A 12,428-nucleotide genomic window follows, 5' to 3' on the forward strand; every position below is an offset into this window, starting at 1 on the left:
ACATCTACCAAAGCTGGGTCTACAAGCCAGGTAGTCTACACCTTAATCAGTGGTGGCTTGGAATAAGATACTCTCCAGCAGAATCCACAGTGTATTTGTGAAGGGCTTAAAACAAAAAAAAAATTATGAATTTAAAAAGTCAGTGTGATTATATGTCCAGATGGATGTTTTTATTTTTGTAAATTTTCAGTTTGCATTTGTAATTAAAAAAAAAAACAAATGAAATCACATTAATGGATTCTTCAAATAAATTATTTTTGTCAATTTTTAAAATGTTACTTTTAGTAAACCTCTTCTGAGAATGACTCTCAGATCTGACACAATATCTAGGGGCTTGAAGAAAATGCATATGGCCATGCCCAACTTAGACCTACTAAATTAGGTATGATATTAAAATTCTTGAACTTGAGAACAAATATCAAACCAACTAAGCAGCACTAGGGCATCTTAGCAGAAAAGCTCCAACTTAGCCTTTTCCTCCACATGCTCCATCTTCACATCTTGAGAACACTTGGGTTAAAGGAACCTCTGTGGAAGTTGGTCTTAGACTAAGGTAAATAGAGACTAGGGTTACAACACTATTCTGCACCCCCCCCAACATTATTTTTAACTTTTAGTGTATTGTTTGGTTTTAATTTGATGACATGTTTTACATGACTTATTTACTGATTTCTAAGTTGGACTTAAAAGAGTATTCCCATATGCTTACAACACAGCCTGTTAACAAAGGGAACTAATGCTCCTATGCCCTCTGCTTGAGGTGTTTGGCCAGCTCCGGTCCAGCATCCCCACCCTTTCCTTGGAACTTCCTGGGTCAGCTCTACATCTTAACACCCCTAGGCTGGCTGCTTAAGTGGTCTTGCTCTGCCATGCGGGACAATCCAGAGCCTGCTCTCCTCCTCAGCCTTGGCCCTTCCTAAGCCCTCTGCTTGAGGTGAGTGAACCCTTGAGGGGGTTCAACATCCCCCACCCTCTCCTAGGAACTTCCTGGGTCAGCTCTGCACACAGTGGACATGCCACACTACACAGAACCATCCAGAGCCTGCCCTCACCTGACCCTTGCCCCACCCCCATGCCCTCTTCTTGAGGTGAATCTGGGGCTAGCTCAGGTCAAACCCACCCCCACACCCATCCTTTCCTTGGAACTTCCTGGGTTGGCTCTTCATCTTGAACCCCCTACACCATCTGCTTGAGTGACCCCGTACTGGCACGCAGGACCATCTGGAGGCTCCCCTCATTTCAATCTTGTACTCCCTACACCTCTGTTTGAGACCTCCAACACAGTTCAGACCATCCAGAGTTACTGACATCAAAGTCCTGACCCAGTAACATCCACTGGGAGAGGAGAAGAGAGAGAGAAACCCCACCTTCACCCACTGGAAGAAGAGATGGGAAGACTGCAGTACAAGAACACATTCAACAAGAGAAAGAGCAAAATGACACCACCAGAATCTAGAGACTCTACACCAACAAGACATGAACACACCAAAGCAGATGAAGCAGAAGAGAATGACCTTAAAAACACCTTCATGAAAATGATAGAGGCCCTCAAAGAGGCTATGAGAAAATCCCTTAAAAATGGAAGAAAAAAAAAGAAACAAAAAAAATTGGAAGATATAGAGGAAAAGATGACCCAAAAACTGGAAGAAACCAACAAGTTTCTTAACGAAAGCAAGGAAAGCCAATAAAAAAAAAAAAAAAAAACAATCAAATAGATAAAGGAAACAATTCAAACAGTTCAAGACCTAAAAACTGAAGTAGAGACTATGAAGAAAACACAAACTGAGGGAATGCTGGAAATATAAAAGTTGGGTAAATGATTGGGAACTACAGATGCAAGCATAACCAATAGGATACAAGAGGTGGAAGAGAGAATCTCAGGTACTGAAGCTAAAATAGAGGAAATAGATTCATCAACCAAAGAAAATCTTAAATCCAACAAATCCTTAACACAAAACATCCAGGAAATGTTGAGACACCATGAAAAGACCAAACCTAAGAATAATACGTTTAGAAGAAGACAAGCCAAATTCAAAGGAGCAAAAAATATATTCAACAAAATCACAGAAGAAAAATTTCCCAACCTGAAGAAGCACATGCCTATGAAACAACAAGAAGTATATGGAAAGCCAAATAGACTGGACCAAAAAAAAAAAAAAAAGTTCCCTCGCCACATAATAATCAAAACACCAAATATATACAATAAAGAATATTAAGAGCAGCAAAGGAAAGGCCAGGTAACATATAAAGGCAGACCTAACAGAATTATACCTGACTTCTCCATGGAAACTCTGAAAGCCAGAAGGTCCTGGATAGATGTTCTACCAACACTAAGAGACCAGGGATGCCAGCCCAGACTACTATACCCAACAAAACTCTCAATCACTATAGATGGAGAAAACAAGACATTCCAAGTCAAAACCAAATTTACACAATAAATATCCACAAATAGTCCTACAGAAAGTTCTGGAAGGAAAACTCCAACCCAAGGAATTTAACACTCAAGGAAACATAGGCAATAGAGAGTTATGACACAAATGGGTTTCACAGACATCTATAGAACATCCCATCCAAACAAAAAAGAATATTTCCTTCTTCTCAGCACCACATGGAACCTTCTCTAAAATCAAACACATACTTGGCAACATAGCACACCTCAACACATACAAAAACATGAAATAACCCCCTGTATCTTATCAGAACATGATGTTTTAAAGTTAGAATTCAACAACTACACAAACTGCAGAAACCCTACAAACTCATGGAAACTGAACATTGTGCAATTGCACCATTCTTGGGTAAAGGAAGAAACAAAGAAAGAAATTAAAGACTTCCTAGAATTCAACGAGAATGAACACACAACATACCCAAACTTAACAGACACGTTGAAAGCAGTACTAAGAGGAAATTTCATTGCACTAAGTGCCCACATGAAGAACGTAGAGGACAGTCACATTACAGGATGAACAGCACAACTGAAAGCTCTAGAACAAAAAGAAGCAAACTCAAACCCTAGGACTACACCCCAAGAACTAACCAAATTGAGGGGAGAAATCAATGAAGTAGATACAAAGAATCAATATAAAAAAGAGTTGGTTCTTCCAAAAAAATCAACAACATAGACAAACATTTATCCAAACTAACCAAAAGGCAGAGAGAGCACATGAAAATTATCAAAATCAGAAATGAAAAGGGGGACATAGCAATGGACACTGAGGAAATCCAGAGACTCTTCATGTCATACTTTGAAAATCAGTACTCAACAAAATTTGAAAATTCAAAGGAAGTGGACAAATTTCTGGATAGATATCACTTACCAAAATTAAAGCAAGAACAAACAAGCAATTTAAATAGACCAATAACCCCTAATAAAATAGAAGCAGTCAACAACATTCCCCCAACCAAATAAAAGCCCAGGGCCAGATTGCTTCAGTGCAGAATTCTACTAGAAATTCAAAGAACGTCTAATACCAATATTCCTCAAATGGTTCCAAAAAATAAAAGCATAAGTAATGCGGTTAAATAAGGATCAGGATAAACAAATAGGCCGAATAGATGTTTATTCAGGGAGAAATAACTTACAACCTAGACAGATGAACACCAGGAAATTCAACCCGATCATCTCCTGTCCAAGTCACGCCAGCAAGAGGGCCTTTTCTGGCTCTCCCTCCGACCTCCTTCCACAGGTCACTCCGCCCATGGCTCTACCCCCCAATGGGCGTGGTCAGTGCCACAGAAATATCTCACTACACATAAGGATCATTGACAAACTCTTTTTAAAAGGCTAAATTACCTTGCTACCAAAGCCATTCAAAGAACCACCTAAGAAAGAAAATTACACACCAATATACATCATGAAAAATTTTTTTAATTTATTTTTTATTTTACATGACGATCCCAGTTCCGTCTCCCTCTCTCCTTCCCTCCCTACCTACCTAACTCCCCCCTTCCTCCCTCTTACCCTCTCTGCACCCTCACATGCACACTTACCACACTAACTCCCATCCGCCCACCAAAATTCCACATGTAGGGCAATGCCATCCAGGTGGGCTCATGTAAATCTGACAAGTCATTTGAAGTAGGGACTAGTACTTCACTCCTATCTCTAGCTTAAGGCAGAATCCCTCCATGGGGGATGTGTCTGCAAGGTCCTTTTGTGAACCAGGAATAAATCCTGGCTCCACTGTCTGAGGTCCCTTAGACTGTTCAGTCCTTCTGGTTGAGACCCATATTCAGGGGGCCCTGAGTCAGTCCCATGCTGGATTCCCAGCAATCAGTCTGAGGGCCCATTAGCTCCTCCTTGTTCGGGTCAGCTGTCTCTATGTGTTTCATCAACCTGGTCTTGTTGCTCTCTGCATCTGGATTCTAATTTGAATCAGTGTTTATCTATGGGTATTTGCTTCTGTTTCCAACAGGTACTAGATGAGGGCTCCATGATGGTGGATAAGTTAGTTGTTGATCTCATTATTCTGGAAGGGCATTTATGATGGCCTTTCCACAGTTGCACAAATTGTTACTTGGTGGCAGTCTTGTGGGCCTCTAGACCTTTCTTTAGGTACAGTTTTCTCTTCAAACCAATAATGGCTCCCTCTTTTATGCTCTCTCTCTCTCTCTCTCTCTCTCTCTCTCTCTCTCTCTCTCTCTCTTTCTCTCTCTCTCTCTCTCTCTCTCTCTCTTCTGTTTTCTATTCCTACCCTGACTCAATCTTCATAGTCACACCTACTTTCCTCTCCTCCTCTTCTCTTTCTCCTACTTCTCTCTCCATTCGCTGCTCCCCCCCACTTCTTATGTGCTCTGAGGGGCATGTCCCTTCCACCTTCTGTGAGGGACTTCATATGAATCACTAAGAGTACACCTTGTATCCTAGTTAATCTTGTCATGTGAATTATAGGCTGGTGATCCTTTTCTCTAGGTCTAAAATCCATATATGAGCAAGGACATACTATATTCCTCTTTTTGTGACTGGGTTACCCCATTCAGGATAGTTTCTTCAAGTGTCATCCACTTGCCTGCAAATTTCAAGATTCCATTACTTTTTTCTGCTGAGTAGTATTCCATTATGTAGATGTGCCACATCTTCTTTAGCCATTCTTCAATTGGGGGGCATCTAGGTTGCTTCTAGGTTCTTGCTATTACAAACAATGCTGCTATGAACATAGTTGAGCATATGTATTTGTTGCATGGATGTGAATCATGTGGATATATGCCTAAGAGGAGAATTGCCGGGTCCTGTGGTAAACTAATTCCCATTTTCCTGAGGAACTGCCATACTGATCTCCAAAATGGCTGTATGAGTTTGCACCACCACAAGCAGTGGAGGATTGTTCCCCTTTCTCCACATCCTCTCCAACATAAGTTGTCATTGGTGTTTCCCATTTTAGCCATTCTGGCAGGAGTAAGATGGTATCTCAAAGTTGTTTTGATTTGCTTTTCCCTGATAGTTAAGGATGTTGAGCACTTTCTTAAGTGTCCTTCAGCCTTTTTTATTTCCTCCATTGAGAATTCTTTCTTCAGTTCTGTACCCCATTTTTAATAGGGTTATTTGGTATTTTGTTGACTAGTTTCTTGAGTTCTTTGTATATTTTGGAGATCAGCCCTTTGTCGGATGTAGGATTGGTGAAAATCTTTTCCCAGTCTGTGGGCTGCCGTTTGGTCTTGTCCACTGTTTCCTTTGCCTTACAGAAGCTTCTAAGTTTGAAGAGGTCCCATTTATTAATTGCTTATCTCAGTGTCTGTGCTCCTGGAGTTATGTTCAGGAACATGTCTCCTATACCAATCTGTTCAAGGGTACCTCCTACTTTCTCCTCTAAGAGGTTCAGTGTGGCTGGATTGATGTTGAGGCCTTTTTATCCATTTAGACTTGAGTTTTGTCCATGGTGACAGACGTGGGTCTATATGCAGTTTTCTACACACCATCATCCAATTGTGCTAGCACCATTTGATGAAGACGCTTTCCTCACCCCATTGTATTCTTTTAGCTGTTTTGCCGAAAATCAGGTGTTCATAGGTGTGCGGGTTTATATCAGGATTTTCAATTAGATTCCATTGATCTACCTGTCTATTTTTGTGTCAATACCAGGCTGTTTTCAGAACTATAGCTATGCAGTAGAGCTTAAAGTCAGGGATGGTGATGCCTCCTGAAGTTCTTTTATTTTACAGGGTTGTTTTGGCTATCTTGGGTCTTTTGTTTTTCCATATAAAGTTGATTATTATCCTTTCAAGGTCAGTGAAGAATTGTGGTGGGATTTTAATGGGGATTGCATTGAATCTGTAGATTGCTTTTGACAAGATTGCCATATTTACTATGTTTATCCTACCTATCCAAGAGCATGGGAGATCTTTTCATTTTCTGGTATCTTCTTTAATTTCTTTATTTAGAGCCACAAAGTTCTTATTATACATGTGTTTTACTTGTTTGGTAAGCATTACCCCAAGATACCTTATGTTGTTTGTGGCTATTGTAAAGGTGGATGTTTCTCTGATTTCTTTTTCAGCCTCTTTGTCGTCTAAATAAAGAAGGGCTACTGATTTTTTTGAGTTTATATTGTATCCTGCTAGTTTGCTGATGGTGTTTATCGGCTGTAGGAGTTCCCTGGTAGAGTTTATTGGGTTGCATTTGTAAACTATCATATCATCTGCAAATAGAGACAGTTGACTTCTTCCTTTCCAATTTGGATCCCCTTGATCTCTTTTTGTTGTCTTATAGCTTTAGCTAGAACTTCAAGTACAATATAGAGGAGCTATGGAGAGAGCAGCCTTGTCTTGTTACTGATTTTAGAGGAATCGCCTTAAGTTTCTCTCCATTCAGTTTGATCTTAACTGTTGGTTTGCTGTATATTGTTCTTATTATGTTTAGGTATGTTCATGTTATCCCTGATCTCTCCAAGACCTTTATCATAAAAGGGTGTTAAATTTTGTTGAAGGCTTTCTCAGCATCCAAGGAAATGATCATATGTTTTTTCTTTTTCAGTTTGTTTATATGGTGGATTTTCATATCCCTGCAATCCAGGGATGAAGCCTATTTGGTCATGGTGGATTATTTCTCTAATGTATTCTTGGATTCAGTTTGTCAGTATTTTATTGAGTATTTTTGCATCGATGTTTATCAGGGATATTGATCTGTAGTTATCTTTATTAGTTGAGTCTTTGTGAGGCTTGGGTACCAAGGTTATTGTGGCCTCATAGAAAGAGTTTGGCAATGAACCTTCTGTTTCTATTGTGTGGAAAAATTTGAGGAGTAGTGGTAGTAGTTCTTCCTTGAATTTCTGGTAGAATTCTGCACTGAAGCCATCTGGCCCTGGGCTTTTTTTTGGTTGGAAGACTTTCGATGACTGCTTCTATTTTGTTGTGGGTTATAGGTCTATTTAATTTGTTTGTCTGTTCTTGATTTAATTTTGGTAAGTGATAGTATTACAGAAATTTGTCCATTTCCTTTGAATTTTCAATTTTTGTGGAATACAGGTTGTCAAAGTATGACCTGAAAATTGTCGGGATTTCCTCAGGGTCCGTTGTTAGGTTCCCCTTTTCGTTTCTGATTTTGTTAATTTGCATGTTCTCTCTCTGCTTTTTTCATTAGTTTGGATAAATGTTTGTCTATCTTGTTGATTTTCTCAAAAAAAAAAAAAAAACAACTCTTTGTTACATTGGTTTTTTTTGTATTGATTTCCTGGTTTCTATTTTGTTGATTTCAGCCCTCAAATTGATTATTTCCTGGCATCTACTCCTCTGGGGTGAGTTTGCTTCCTTTTGTTCTAAGGCTTCCAGTTGTGCTGTTAATTCTCTTATGTGACTATCCTCTGTTTTGTTCATATGGGCACTTGGTGCAATGAATTTCCCTTGTAACACTGCTTTCAAGATTTCCCATAAGTTCAAGTATATTGTGTCCTCATTCTTGTTGAATTTTAGGAAGTCCTTAATTTCTTTCTTTATTTCTTCTTTGACCCAGGTGTGGTGAAATTGCACATTGTTCAGTTTCCATGAGTTTGTAGGTTTTCTGCAATTTGTGTTGTTGTTGAATTTCAAATTTAAAGCATGGTGGTCTGATAAGATACAGAGAACTATTCCAATTTTTTTTGTATCTGTTGAGGTTTGTTATGCCACCTAGTATGTGGTCGATTTTAGAGAAGGTTCCATGGGGAGCAGAGAAGAATATATATTCTTTTGTGTTTGGATAGAATAGTCTATAGATGTCTGTTAAACCCAATTGAGGCATAACTTCTGTTATTTCTTTTGTTTCTTTGTTGAGTTTCTGACTGGTGGTCCTGTCTAATGGTGAGAGTGGTGTGCTGAAGTCTTCCACTGTAAGTGTGTGAGGTTTTATGTGAGGTTTGAATTTTAATAGCATTTCTTTTATGACTGTGGGACATAGATTTCAGAACTGAGACTTTGTGGTGATGGATTTCTCTTGCGATGAATACGAAATGACCATCTTCATCTCTTTTGATTAATTTTGGTTTGAAGTCTAACTTGTTAGATAATAAGACAGCCACACCTGCTTGCTTCTTAGATCCATTTAATTAGAAGATCTTTTCCCAACTCTTTACCCTGAGGTAATATCTATCTTTGAAGCTTAGATATGTTTCTTGTATGCAACAGAAGGATGGATTCTGTCTTTGCATCCATTCTGTTATCTGTGTGTTTTACAGGTGAGGGTGTTGAGGGTGAGTAAGGACCATTGATTGTTGATGCTTGTTTGTTTTAGATTTGTTGTTGGCTGTGGTATTGTGAATATATTTGTCCTGCTTTACCTTTGGTTTCTGGTGTAGTGAGATTATCTGTTAACTACATCTTTGTGAGAATAGATAACTTCCTTGGGTTGGAGTTTTCCTTCAAAAACTTTCTGTAGGGCTGGATTTGTAGATACATATTGTGACAATCTGGCTCTGTCATTAAATATACTGTTTTATCCGTCTATAGTGATTGAGAGTTTTGCTGGGTATAATAGCCTGGGCTGGCATCCATGGACTCTTCGTACTTGTAGAACATCTATCCAGGACCTTCTGGCCTTGAGGGTTTCCATGGAGAAGTCAGACGTAATTTTGATAGGTCTGCCTTGATATGTTACCTGTCCTTTTTCCTTCGCTGCTCTTAATATTCTTTCTTTATTCTGTATGCTAGGTGTTTTGATTATTATATGTCGAGGGGTCTTATTTCTTTGGTCCAGCCTATTTGGTGTTCAGTATGAATCTTGTACATTCTTCAGACTGGGAAACTTTTCGTCAGTGATTTGGTTGAATATGTAGATTACCTAGATTCTGGTGGTGTCATGTTTGTCTTTCTGCTATTAGGTGTTTTCTTGTATTGCCTTCTTCCCACAGCTTCTTCCAGTAGGTATTGGTGGGTTCTCTCCCTCTCTCTATGGTACTTCCCTGGTGGGCTTAGGTGGGTCAGAGGTATGATGTCTGTAGCTCTGTGTAGTCCAAGCTCTGTAGGAGGTCACTCCACACGCAGGAGCCCTGGCGATGGGGGTCAGCGATCAGGCTCCAGCAGAAGACTGATGATGGGGGTCAAAGATCCCAAAGGCTAGGACTCAGGATGCTCTTTTGCCTATAGGCAGATCTAGCCTGGGCCTGGCACTCTCCAGCCTCTTTAGCAGAGTCCCTGTGATTGGGGTCAAGGATCCTGCAGGCAAGAACTCAGAGTGGCCCCGTGGAGATAGGCAGATCTCTGCGAGGGGCCCGGAGCTCCAGTAGAGGACCGGCGGTAGGGGTCAGAAACCAGGCAGGTAGAAATTACGGGTGGTCCCGCATGGATAGGCAGGGCTCATGTCCCATCATGAACACTGATACAAAAATACTCAATAAAATATTGGCAAATGAAATACAAGAAGACATCAGAGAAATCATCAACGATGACCAAGTAGGCTTCATCCCAGGGATGCAGGGATAGTTCAACATACAAAAATCCATCAAAGTAATCCACCATATAAACAACCTAGAAAAGAAAAACCATATGATCATATCACTAGATTCTGAAAAAGCCTTTGACAAAATCTAACACCTCTTCAGGATAAAAGACTTGGAGCTACCAGGGATAACAGGAATATACCTAAACTCAATAAAAAACAATATACAGCAAACCAACAGCCAAAATCAAACTGAACAGAGAGAAACTCAATGTAATTTCTCTAAAATCAGGAACAAGACAAGGCTGTCCACACTTTCTATATCTCTTCAATATGGTACTTGAAATTCTAGCTAGAGCAATAAGACAACAAAAGGAGATCAAGGGGATACAAACTGGAAAGAAAGAAGTCGAACTTTCACTATTTGCAGATGATATGATAGTTTACATAAGTGACTCAAAAAACTATAACAGAGAAGTCCCACAGATGATAAACACCTTCAGCAAAGTGGCAGGATACAAAATTAAATCGATAAAAAAAACAAAAACAAAAAATAGTAGCCCTATTATATACAGACAATAAAGGGGCTGAGAAATAAAATCAGAGAAACATCACCATTTACAATAGCCACAAATCACATAAAATATCCTGGGGTAACATTAACCTAACAAATGAAATAACTGTATAGCAAGAATTTTGAGTCTTTCAAGAAAAATTTAAAGAAGATACCAGAAAATAGAAAAATCTCCCATGCTCACGGATAGGTAGGATCAACATAGTAAAAATGGCAATTTTTCCAAAAGCAATCTACAGATTCAATGCAATCGCCAAGAAAATCCCATCACAATTCTTCACCGACCTTGAAATGACAATACTCAACTTCATATGGAAAAATAAAAGACCCAGAATAGCCAAAGACAACTCTGTACAATAAAGGAACTTCAGGAGGCATCACCATTCCTGACTTCTAGCTCTACTATAGTTATAGTCCTAAAAACAGCTTGGTATTGGCATACCAGGAAATCTGAACCATTTCTGGCCTCTCTGAGATACTGTTTAGAAGTGGTGAACATAAATTCACACAGGCAAACACACAAGCTAATAAAGAAAATTAAACGAGTTTAAAAAGCAAATAAAAAAGACAAAATGATGATGAGAGATAGGAAATTTTACAGCAATAACAGACAAAATCTATCAGAAAGATATTAACAATTAAAAATATAACACTGACCAAAGAACACTGAAACAAAATACAGACCGCAATTTAGGAACAAACAAATCAACAAAAACTAGATAAACAGTGTGGCACATTTAAAGACAGAGAAAACAAATGGGGAGAAATTGAAAGAGAAATATAGGACATTAACAAACTTGTACATGCTAGATACAACATACATCTATAAAGGCTTTTAAGTTATTTCTACGAAGAAACTACAGTTTTCCCAAGTTCACAAGGAAATTTTCCAGGATATATAATTCAGTAGGACAATAAATAAGCCTTGATAAATTTAACAAGATGGAAGTCCTCTGAAATATATTCCCTGACCCTAAAAGAATGTGAAAAATAAAACAACTGAAAATAACTTTAGAATAAAACTGGAATGGCCTTAAGTAGGACATTGACACTTTACATACAACATCAAAGAATAATTGATGAGCTGGGTGGTTCCAGTCTAGTCTAAGAGTGAGTTGTGGCAATATCTTGCTTGTAGAAATAAGGTTTGTTAGAAGATGAAAGAGAAGGAGCAAGCCAAAGCCACCTTTACTTCATTAGATGCCCAATGGAAAAGAAAGTTTCTTCCTGCTTATATCCTCTCTCCACCCAGCCATCTCACTCCCTTTCTCTGCCCAGCCATCTCACTTCCTGTTTGTCTGTACAGACCTCCACACCTCTATGGTTAGCTAGTGGCAAGCTCCATCCTCTAATCAGAGAAACATGGTCTCATACAAAAGAGGAGAATAAATATTGTTAGACGTAATTGATGAGATGGGCTTCCATTAAAATTTCGTAAAGCTTCTACTCTGTGAAAGACAATGTCAAGAAACATACAAGCCATGGACTAGAAGAAAATATTTCCAAAAGATATATCTGATAAAAAAAAAATGTCTGCCTTATAAAACATGCAGATAATCCTTAAAAATTCACAATAAGGAAACAAATAAGCTGATCTATGCTCATACCAACCCAGAGAAAATATAGGTGCACATGAAAATATGTTCAACATCATATGCTAGTGAGGGTAGGGAAGATTAGAATTCTCACTGCTGGTGGGAATGCAAAGTGGTACACGAAGTTAGAAAGACAATACGTCCCCTCTTCTAAAACTAAACAATAGCTTGGCATGGTGAACCAAACCTACAGTCTCAGCTTTTGGGAGCCTGTTACAGGGGGATCTTCAATTTGAGGCCAGCCCAGTTTACATAGTGAGTTCCATATCAGTCTGGTCTACATAGTAATACCCTGTCTGAAAATATTAATAATATAGTAAGATAAACCTGTCTGAAAATATTAATATTTCAAACCACCTAAACATAACAAAACTCATTGATCACAGTGCTTGACATTTCACCATATTAAAAGTGT

General features: G+C 38.8%; 1 protein-coding gene across 1 annotated transcript in view; it reads right to left on the reverse strand.

Moving 5' to 3' along the window:
* The window catches only part of Ophn1 (oligophrenin 1), a 333,577-nt gene that overhangs the window by 234,885 nt on the left and 86,264 nt on the right, over positions 1 to 12,428 (reverse strand). The window lies entirely within an intron of this gene.

This window comes from Phodopus roborovskii, unplaced genomic scaffold (assembly GCF_943737965.1).
Source record: "Phodopus roborovskii unplaced genomic scaffold, PHOROB, whole genome shotgun sequence".
Classification (NCBI taxonomy): Eukaryota; Metazoa; Chordata; class Mammalia; order Rodentia; family Cricetidae; genus Phodopus; species Phodopus roborovskii.